This window comes from Miscanthus floridulus, chromosome 14 (assembly GCF_019320115.1).
Source record: "Miscanthus floridulus cultivar M001 chromosome 14, ASM1932011v1, whole genome shotgun sequence".
Lineage (NCBI taxonomy): Eukaryota > Viridiplantae > Streptophyta > Magnoliopsida > Poales > Poaceae > Miscanthus > Miscanthus floridulus.
In genome coordinates this window covers 50,805,807-50,815,411 of record NC_089593.1, presented here as the reverse complement: position 1 = coordinate 50,815,411, position 9,605 = coordinate 50,805,807, and the positions used below count along the sequence as shown (strand labels likewise).

The 9,605-nt window shown below is 46.0% G+C and overlaps 1 pseudogene; it reads right to left on the bottom strand.

Annotated features, from left to right (window-relative positions):
- Positions 1 to 385: 385 nt before the first annotated feature.
- On the bottom strand, positions 386 to 3,410 carry LOC136505369 (disease resistance protein RPM1-like; annotated as a pseudogene).
- Between the last annotated feature and the right edge of the window lie 6,195 nt (positions 3,411 to 9,605).

The following is a 9,605-nucleotide window of genomic DNA, read 5'->3' as shown; positions in this document are numbered from 1 at the left end:
ATGATGCCACATATGGTGCCAGAGAACAGGTCTGCGTTTACGAACCGCCGCTCGCCGGTGAGGCCGTGGTGCCTCCTGTTCTTCTCGATGGGTGTTTGGGCCAGTTTGGCACCGCTCCTGCGTGCTCCGGCTCCGGCACTGTTCACGCACTGTAGCCGGAGTCGCAGGAGCTGCAAAAACGAGCTCCGCCGGCTCGTGAACAGTGAGACGAAAAAGTAGGATAGAGAAAAACAGCTTCAATGAACAGTGTTGCTACAGTATAGAAGAGAGAGAACGGCTCCATAAACAGTACCGGTGTCGATGGAAGCCGGAGTCGTCGGAGCCGAAACAAACGAGTCGTGTTAGAAGTAGAGAGCGAGACAAAGCAAGTGATGCAAATGATTGTCTGTGTATTCCACATACAGAGCCCATGTGGGCAGTTACACCTCAGAGAGAGTGAAAAGACACCCCTCTACTGACTCTATAGAAACTGCCTAATTGATCATTAACAATAATTCTCAACAATAATAAACAACAAATGTGGGAGAGTGAGAACGAAAAAGGAATGTACTTTTTGGTGTCGAAAAATAATATGATAATGATCACCTATTACTAGGGACATATCCAGTTCCTTCAACAAATCTAACGCATCTCAGAAACCTATGTTCATGATAAACATCTGAACTGGGAGGATTCTGATATCTAGTATCACTGTTTTGTTCCTTCAACTTATCTACAAACTCTGTTGGCATGCCAAACAATTCAAAATTCTTCAGATACTTGAGCTTCTCCATGCTTCGAGGTGTTTCAATCAGCTCCATGCACCGACCAAGGACCAGATCACGTAGATTTACAAGGCAACCTTCTTGAAATTCTATGTGACTAAGGTTGGGCAAGTCCTCCAATGTGAGTTTCCTCAAGCTCGGATAACCATGTCCCTCTCCTGGTATGTAGTGATGAGGCTAAGATTCACCAGTCTAGGAAGCGCGGCTAGGAGCGCGAGAGAATCATGTCCAATTTGGCACCGACACAACCGTAGCCGCACGAGGCTAGTGAGGGAGCTGGTCCAGGATGGAAGTTTTGCACCTTGTAACCTGCCCGTCAGAGAGAGCTTTTGTAGCAGCTTTGGTGGTTGAGAGATTGATTCCAAGTCTAGTACTGCTTCAGGTTCAGTCTCCAATCCCAATCGCAGAAGGCATTTCATTCTAGAGATTGACGACGACAAATCGGCTATGAGGCTCTCATTCACTCCAGATAGCTCTAGGCTTCTCATCTGCTCCAGTCCTGCTAGGGATCTGACCATCTTCTTATGAGCTCGAACATATTTGAGTGTCTGCAGGTTGGTCAGGTTTTCTAGCCCCATAGGAACTCCTACTGCCATGCCGGGGTATGGAATCAACAGGTCTGTAGTCTCACGTGTCAAAACTATGAGGTGGCGCAAGTTCCTCAGTTTTGCTATGCTGCTTGGCAGCCTCTGAACCATGGACAGCTTGGCATCCAAGGTTTGCAGCTTCTGCAGGTTGCCCAATTCCTTTGGGAACTCTTCAATGAGAGTGGAACGGATGCCGAGATACCGCAGATTGTGAAGATTGGTCAGTGAGCCTGGTAACTTCTTAGTCCCATTCAACCAGAGGTTTAGCACGGTTAGGAGCCTGAAGCGAGGTACTAGGATGGAAACATCGAATTCTGACCCAAATACTGTAAAGGTGCGAAGTGTGGCCCATTGCGAAAAAAACATGGAATCTTCATTTCTGCATCTGTCAACGACAAGGTGACGGATTCTGGCATTGCAATTCAATGTTCCGACACCATTTACCAATGGTAAGAAGCCATCCTCATCTTTGGATCTGTTAATGATCAGTTCCCTGATAGTGTCATGAATGGTGCACCGTTTAACGCGGCCAAATTCATTCCTTTCAACGGCCTGCATCAGGTTGCGCTGTACTATTTGGTCCAGGTAATCATCTGCGATATCCTCTGCTTTACGCTGGCCAAGTCCCAGCTGCTCTTCCACGAAGCCCTGTGCAATCCATTTCCTAATCAGTAACTTCCTCTTGATCAACAAGTCCTCAGGGTACACGCTGCAGCTCAGGAAACATTTCTTGAGGTGGTACGGAAGGTCATCGATACTCAAGTAGAGTATGCTTGCTGCCTCGCCTATCCCAAGATCATCGCAGCTGCTGTCCCACACGAGGCTGTCATGGGCGTTTTTCCAGGCGAACTCTGTCCTCTCCCTTAGCGCGAGCAGGTTGCCGATGGAGACGATCGTCAGCGGCAAGCCGCCGCATCGCTTCAGCATACTTTTAGCAAGCATCTTCAGGTGGCTCGGGCACTCCTGCCCGGATGCCCCCCTGAAGGCGACGGAGCAGAACAACTTCCACGCCTCGGTGTCACCGAGGGGCTCCAGCATCATCACCCTCTCGGGCTCCGCGGCCATGGCCACGTCTCTTCTGCGCGTGGTGATAACCACCCGGCTCCCCGGCTCGTCCTCGAGGAGCGCGTGGCGGAGCTGCTCGTTCCACAGGTGAGCCTGCCAGACATCGTCGAGCACGACTAGGTACCTCCTCTTGGCGAGACGGTCCCGCACAGCCGCCACGAGCGACCGGTAGTCCGCGCCCGCGTCGTTCCAGCGGGCGTCGCGGTGCAGCTCTTTGAGCATCTTCCGGAGATCTTCCATCGTCGAGTGTTGCGAGACGACGACCCACGCGGAGCAGTCGAAGTGCCTCGTCGTCGTCACGAGCTGCTTGTACACGCGCGTGACGAGGGTGGTTTTGCCGACGCCAGCCATCCCGCACACGGCGACCAGGGCCCGCCGTGGCTCTGCGTCCTTGACCAGCAGCTCCATCAGCTGCTTCTCATGTGCCGCGAAGCCGATCACCTCCTCCTCCTCCAAAAAGTGCGCCCTGTCTGCCATCGGCGGCCGACGAATAAGGGTACCGGAGGGCCCGGCGCCGCCGTCGGACGGGCGGATGCCGTACCGCTCCTTATCCGCGGACAACCGGCAGAGCCTCTCCCGGGCCTTGCGCAGCCGCCTCGAGAGGGCGAACCAGGCCTTGACGTTGATGCAGTCCCGGGCCAGGCCCTTGCCGGAGAGGTACGACCACTCGTCGGCGACGTCCTCGAGCTCGAAGGCGACGTGCCGGACATGCCTGAGCCACATGGCCACGGGCTCGGCGTCCGTGCCTCGGCGGGAGTCGGCGAAGCGGAGGGAGGCGCGGAGGAGGTCCAGGTCCTGCATGGCGGCGGCGACGTCAGAGCGGACACCGAAGAGGCGCGGTATGCCAAGGGCAGCGCTGCGGGATAGCGCCACGGCGAGCTTCGCAGAGAGTGATATGGCTATGGCCTCCGCCATGTCTCCTGCGACTGCAAGCGTGCCTGGGACTGGGTATGGCGCAGTAGGTGACTTCGGACTTTGGGAGGAGAGGGAGATACGAAGAACACAGAAGAAAATGTGGCTAATAAAAAGCTGGAGAGCACAGGCTACAGACCGGGAGGAGAAAAAAAAATCACCCAGTCGTACCTCGTATATACTCTCACTCTCACCCTGCAAAAACAAAATTGTATGCACGCATGATGCACGTCAACTTCGTACAGCACAAATTGTACGCATCCATACAGTCAGACCAGTCACAGCCTCTCACTCTCAGCGTGTCATATGACAAGTCACCAACCAAGGCGATTTAATCTCAGCTTCACAAAGTTATTTTTCAATTTTTCCTACCAAATAGACCTTTTGAAAACAGCTTCTTCCTAGAAGTTCCTCTCACCGCATAAGAGCCAAAGTGAAGCTGAAAATACTACCTTTTCTTAGCTATCTCCCTATTATTTTCCCTAAGAAAATGTTTTACCAAATTTCTTTAAAGCAATTTTAGCTTTACTGGTGAAGCAGCTTTATGGAACCGACGTAAACAAATACTTCACTAGTGAAACTGAGTTATACCAAATATGTCTGAAGAATCTAGCCGTGTGTCGCTCTATCTCCAACGATATTCCCTATTTTTTTTCCTTTTGGCTCACGTCTCACCCTTGTTAAATCCTTGACCTTGACTTACACCTACGTAGTGTAAAGATAGAAAATGCAAGTAAAGAAGAATCTCTACAAAGCTTTGAAGGTGTAACTCATTCATCGCTCACTTCATGATACTTGATACAATATTACATCATGTCTTGTACAATCTCGCTTTGTGGGTATATAGGGAAGATCAATAGGCAAATGCTGGGGCGAATCTACATGTGTTCCTTGGGGTCACCTAACCTCGATAACTTTATGAAAACTCACTAAAAGTTCTTCTATCCACCTGAAAATTACTCTTTCAAATAGAGAACTAACACTTCTTTGATCTTATTGCTTAGTGCTTGACCCTAGTGACATGATATCCTAAATTCGGTCCTCAGCATATGGAAATTAAGAATACAACTTGTCCCTAGTTCAACTACTACATTCTCGAAATAGCACAGGCTACAGACCAGGAGGAGCCAAAAAAAAAAAAAAAACCACCCAGTCGTACTCGTACATACTCCCACTGTCACCCTGGAAAATCAAATTTGTATGCACGCATGGTGCACATCAACCTCGTACAGCACAAATTGTACACATCCATACCGTCAAACCAGTCACAGCCTCTAGCTCTCAGCGTGTCATGTGACAAGTCACCAACCAAGACGAAATATAAAGCTTACCTAGGAGATTCAATCTTAGCTTCACAAAGCTATTTTTTAGTTTTTCCTGCCATATAGACCTTTTGAAAATAGCTTCTTCCTAGAAGTTATTTTCAGCTCCTCTCACGGCATAAGAACTAAGGTGAAGCTAAAAATATCTCTCATAGCTTTCTCTATGTTATTTTCCCTAAAAAGTTGTTTTACAAAATCTTTTTTGAAAGCAGTTCTGGCTTTACTCACGGTGAAGCTATTTTGTGGAACCAAAAAAAAACTTCACTAGTGAAACTGAGTCGTACCAAATATGTCCAAAGAATCTAGCCGTGTGTCGCTACATCTCCATGGATATTCCATATTTTATTTCCTTTTTGTTGAAGACTCACCCTTGTTAAATCCTAGGCATGACTTACACCTTCGCAGTGTAAAGATTGAAAATGCAAGTAAAGAAGAATCTCTACAAAGCTTTGAAGGTGCAACTCATTCATCTCTCACTTTATGATACTTGATACAGTATTACATCATGTCTTGTACAATCTCGTTTTGTGGGTATATAGGGAAGATCAATAGGCATATGCAGGGGCAAATTTACATGTATTCATTGGGGTCACCTGACCTCAATAACTTTATGAAAACTCACTAAAAGTTCTTTTATCCACCTGCAAATTACTCTTTCGAATAGAGAATTAACACTTCTTTGTCCCCGTTGATTAGTGCTTGACTATGACTGTTTGGGCAAACATTGTCAGGCTCCACTCGAATTGTCACTGGGTTTGCTCGACACTTGCTTATAAGAGGACAACAGCTTCAAGATCAACCTCCGTCCGATTCCTTGAATTGCACAAAGGCTCATAGGCTACTATCAAAGATATGTACATAGGGTGCCTCACCGCATGGACAACAACCCAAGTAGGACGGGTACACCAACCAAGCTACACGAGAAACCCAACCAAGATGGGGTACCTCGTCTACTTGGAAGATGAGGCAACACAAGATATATTTAGAAATCAACTCTATCCGGTAGATTTCCTTGTAACAAACTAGGAAATCCACATGTAAACCGATCGAGATCCTATCTATAACTCCACCTCTAGACTATATAAAGAGGGTGAGGAGTCCCTGATCGGTATCCAAACATATCCCATGACATTCTAGGCAACTTACCATCAGCAACCTCTTGTAAACTCAAGCATACAAACAAAGAGATTTACTCCAAACTAGACGTACGGTATCACGTACCTGAACCGGTGAAAGCATCTAGGCCCCTAGTTGGGTTTCGATGATTAATGGCAATACAAGATTACTATGACTAACGTGTGTTTTGCAGAGGCAATTAAGTTAGGTCATGATAATGGAGATCGATTGGGCAATCGAGGTGGTCATGCCCCTACGATGGAAATCATTTCGGTTTTCAAAGGATGGACGACATGGTTAAGGATGACTAGTTCTAAGTGTCGATTGGAGTTGGAGAGACACTTAGAGTAGTTTAGGACTTTGTTTTTCCTTTGGCCATACTATTAAGGGGCGTATGGATGGGTAGCTTGACCTAGGTGAGTCTAATGAGTTAAGTGTGGTGCACACTTGTTAAAACTAGCGCTAGGTAGCTCCTACATATGCCTAAGATCCAGTGGAGCAAACTTCCTTCACGTATGATCGAGAGTTGGAAGTAAATGGAGGGTCAAATACTGACCGGACGCTGGCTTCGGTGTGACCGGACGCTGGCGCAGAGTCCGGTCAGTTCATTTGACTAAGGTGAGATCGTTCGGTGCGACCGGACGCTGAGAGGTCAAGTGACCGAACACTGAGAGGCAGCGTCCGGTCGACTCCAGTAAGGTTCCAAAGAGGGAAAACACGACTGGACGCATCCGGTTAGTGCTAATCAGACACTGCCTAGCGTCCGGTCACACTGTGAACACTAGTGTTCGGGGTGTACTAACCAGAGCGTTCAGTTACCCCGTAGAGGCACATAACGGTTTGTTTTTCAGCCCACGTTATAAATAGAAGCTCCACTCGTGTGTGGAGTTACTTTTGCTCATTTCAACAGCTGAGAAACACCTTAGAGAGTGCCAAGAAGAGCAAGGTCCTAGTGAGGTGATTGAGATTTGAGAATCCCAAAGAGAGCCCTCATTAGTGAAGATCAAGAGTAGCAAAGTGTGCATCCACCTTCTCATTAGGCTTGTCGTGGTCAAGTGAGAGTTCGTGCTTGTTACTCTTGGTGATCGCCATCACCTAGATGGCTTGGTGGTGATTGGGAGTTTGGTGATCATCCGGAGAGCTTATGGATGACCCAACTCACATTGTGAGCGGTTGTGGGTGATTCATCGCGACGGAGTGTCGAAGAATCAACCCATAGAGAGCACTTTATCCTTGCGCGGGTGCTCCAACGAGGACTAGTGTGGAGTGCCAACTCTCCGATACCTCGGCAAAACATCACCGTGTTTCCTCTCCTCTCTTTACTTTGTGCATTTACTTTGTGCATTTACTTTGAGCATTTACTTTGAGCAATTCAATACTTGCCTTTATATTCATAGAATTGCCATGCTAGAGTAGGATTGGAATTTAGGTTGCAAATCTTTTGTGCGGTAGAACACTTAGAAACACTTTCTAGGCACAAGGGATTAATTGGGCTAACCGTAGGACTTAATTATTGCAAAGAAATTTAGAATTAGCCCAATTCACCCCCCTCCCCTCTTGGGCATCTTGATCCTTTTAATTGGTATCAGAGCCTTGTGCTCACGTTTTTAGGCTTTACCGCCTAGAGCAAGATGTCTCACGGAGATGGACCTCCTCCTATCTTTGAGGGAGATGATTTTTCTTATTGGAAAATTCGCATGGAAGCGTATTTGGAAGCTCGAAACACCATTTTTAGAGGCCTTTGCAAAGATGTGTTCAATCGGGTGAGGAACCACAAAGACACCCATGCACTATGGTCGAACGTTTGTGCGCTCCATGAGGGAACAAAGAGTGAGCGTGAGGAACGCTATCATCTTGTCATGAAGAAGCTCAACTCTTTTGAAATACTTCCTAAAGAATGTGCTAATGAGATGTATTCACGTTTGAATGTTCTTGTAGAGGAAGTTAATGGGCTTGGACTCACTCAAATGCAACCATCCGATGTTGTAAGAAAGATATTGAGTGTCCTCCCTATTGACAAATATGGGTATATTGTGACCGTGCTACATCAAGGTGATCTTTCCACCGCTACATCGACACAAATCTTGGGAACGATCAATACTCATGAGATGTATATGCACATCACACCTCAAGATGGCTCATCCTCTACAAAGAAGAAAGAAAAAGACTTAGCATTCAAAGCTAGCCAAGAGAAGGGCAAAGCAAGTCTTGAGTATGAGAGCTCAAGTGATGATGAAGTTGATGATGAAAGCCTTGCTCTCATGGTGAAGCTCAACAAGAGTGACATCAAGTTCGATGGCAAGAAGCAGAAATTCTTCACAAGCTCAAGAAGAAAGCCAATCTCCGAGATGGATTGCTACAATTGTGGCGAACTTGGTCATCTAGCTCACCAATGCACAAAGCCCAAGAAACACAAGTTCAAGAACAAGAACAAGCGCAAGAAAGATGACTCAAGTAATGAAGATGAAGATGAGAAGAAAAAGAACAAGCCATACAAGAAGAGAGATGGCAAGGACTTCCATAAGAAGAAGAAGAGTGGAAAGGCTTACATCATCAGTGATTGGCTCACGGACATTGATTCATCTAGTGGATCATCCGATGATGATAGTGACGATGAGAAGGTGGCCGCTATTGCTATTGATTCTTCATCATCTTCACCGCCACCACCGCCATCATCCTCTACACACCTATGCCTTATGGCCAAAGGTGAATGAAAGGTATCACATGATGATGATAGTAGTGGTGATGATCATGCTCATAATGATGATAGTGATAGTGATAGCGATGATGATGAATATGAGTCACCTACTTATGATGATCTTGCTAAATTGCTAAAGAAATACACTAAGATCATTATAAAGACTAGAGCTAAAATGAAAAGCTCGAGATTAAGAATGATTCTCTTTTAGCTAAATGTGACATAGACGAAAAAACTAGTGTTGAGCTTAGAGAAGCAAATGATGCTATGTCATCTAAACTCAAGGAGCTCAAATCTTCTAAGAAAGAGCTTAAAGATAAACATGATAAACTTGAGTGGGTGCACAAAGAGCTCATCACTAGCCATAACAAGCTAAAAGATGAATATACTACTCTCAAGATTAATCATGACAATCTTATTATTGCTCAAGAATTTTTACCCAATGAGCCACATGATGCTACTAACGATGTTGTTAAGATTGATATAGCTACATCATGTGATGATTTAATTGATGAGAGCATTGAGCAAGGATCTAGTGGCAAAGGCAAGCAAGTGGTTGAGTGCAATGACTATGATGAGTATGTCAAGCTCAAGCATGACAATGAAAAGCTCAAGAAAGAGTTTGAAGAGTTCAAAATCCATAACACCATTGTGCTAGAAACCCTTGATCATGATGATGATTTGGTCCTTGAGAATGAGAAGCTAAAAGAAGAAAACAAGAAGCTCAAGGAAGAGAGGAACAAGGTTGCACTCAAGGAAGATAAAAGTAGTGATGCACTCAAGGAAGAGAACAAAAAGCTCAAGTTAGAAAAAGAGCATCTCAAGATTGGGTTGAGCAAGTTCACAAGAGGCAAGCACCTTCAAAGTGAGCTCTTGATGAACACCATCATGAAGATTGATAGAAGTGGCATTGGATATGTGGCAAATGTAGAGAAGAAGAAGGCTCAAGTTCAACAACACCAATCAAAGCCAAAGCCAAATCCAAAGAGATGTTTTGAGTATGGACAAAAAGGCCACTTTGCTCATGAGTGCCAAACTCCACCACCATAACCCTTGCCCAAGCAAGCTAGACCCTTTGCCTTCAATGCTCACTACATGCTTAGAAAGGATTCTAGTGGAAAGATAAAAGTGATGTTCTTAA